Here is a 1,821-nt window from a genome sequence, read left to right as displayed (position 1 = left end):
GATCCCGCAGCCAGAGCTCTCAGGGGGCAAACCTTCACCTCATGGCGTGGACTGTGGCTTCAGGGTGAGGTCCAGGCCCTCTGCCCTCTGTGGTCCGGGAAGAAGGCAGCAGATTCAGTGGAGTCCCAGCTTCCTTCCTCTAAGGGATCCTCACAAGGGAGCCCAAGGCCTGGAAGGTGCCGGGGAGCCCTGTGCGGGGGGGAGGCTACTGATGAACCCCTGGGCTCAGCCCCGCACTGGGGATCATGCCCGCAACCCGGGTCTGTGACCAGGAATGGAACTGTGAGCTCTTGGCTTGTAGGTAGGTCGACGCTCAACCCCCGACACAGGGGCTGGGCCCTGCAGTCCTGCCGGGAGCCGGTCCATCCTTGCTGTTTCAAGAGACCTGGCATATATGGCATACTGTTCTTAATATGTTTGGTCACCTTCTTGGCACTATGTGTTTTAACCAAGGTCACCTCTCCGAGAAAGGTTGTTTCCCCAGGTAGGGATTTCCCCGACTAGAACCTGGTGACTGAACCTGGCTGGAGAACCTAGCGAGGGAACATGGCTACAGAACCTGGCTGGAGATCCTGACAAGAGAACCCAACTATGCTGATGAACTGAACACTGCCTCTGTGCCATTCATTCCTTCTTCGCCGACTCCGTCCACACCTTTGGGGACCCCTGGACCCGCTGGGGCTGGACACCAGCACAGTCCTTTTGCTCTAAGTGCTGCCCCCACGGTGGCCTGGGGCCTCCCATGGCTCCCGCTCCCAGCTGCGTCCTGACTGGTGGGGATGCTGACCAGTGTCTGACCCTGCAGGGCGACTCTGAGGAGGAGAATGAGGGCGGAGGTCACCAGCCCTTTCCACCGCCCCCTTGAGAGCAGTGATGAGAGAATTGGGACCTAAAAAATAGCAAAAAATACAATAACATCCGCCCAGAAGCGGATGCACCCGGAGGGGGTTGGTCGGTGGCCACGGCAGGAAGAGCTGCAGTCGGGCCTGTGGGCTGAGCCCCTCCCCGACCTCAGAAGCTCCTGCTGGCCCAGAGCCCAGGTCCCCTGAGGACTTGTCCCCTTTCCTGTGGCTGTAGAAGGACTTCTTCCCACCTCTCCCTGCCCTGCCAGGCCCAGCCCAGCCACATGCTAACCCTTAGGGCCATTTCCTGGTTTCCTCCCCAAACCCAGCAGGGCCCCGCCCACACCACAGGCAGTTTCATTTCTCCTCCAGTCCCACCCAGGACTTGGGAAGGAGCTTTTGTTAGCTTAGGTGGCGCAGGAGGTGGTGTAGGAAATAAAGAGGGTCGAGTCTATCAGAAAAGGAAAGGTTTTATTCTGCGTCCCCGGGCGACCCACGATCCCCAAAGAGAGGGCTCCTGGATTCACGGCAACAGAGAGGGGGGCGCTTTTTCTATACTGCAGTTGGGTGAAGGGCAGGGACATGAACTGAGGCAGTTTAAGCCACAGGGGTAGGCAGGGTATTCAGGAAGGAGTCAGTATCTGTGTGGGGGTCGCTGTGGATTCAGGAAGAAGCCGGTGTCTGTGTCTGGGCCACTGATCTGTTAGAAATTCCAGGGAGGGGCCATTATCTCATCACAGGTCTGCAAGTATCTGATCCTGGGCTTGCTCTGATCTAACAGCTTTTCCAAGGGACTCCTTCCAGCGAGTGTGTGGCCTCAGTGTTTGCCCAGGTACTGGGGAGGGTGCGGGCGGGTCTCGCAGGGGAGGTGATAACACCTGGTGTGTGGACAGGAGGGGGTGCGGTGGGGGGCCCGGGCGGCAGGCAGGAGTGTGTTTCAGACACCAGGGGAGTGATGGCGAACCTATGACACGCGTGT

This window comes from Myotis davidii, unplaced genomic scaffold (assembly GCF_000327345.1).
Source record: "Myotis davidii unplaced genomic scaffold, ASM32734v1 scaffold1573, whole genome shotgun sequence".
NCBI classification, from domain to species: Eukaryota; Metazoa; Chordata; class Mammalia; order Chiroptera; family Vespertilionidae; genus Myotis; species Myotis davidii.
This window is presented reverse-complemented; position numbering follows the sequence as displayed.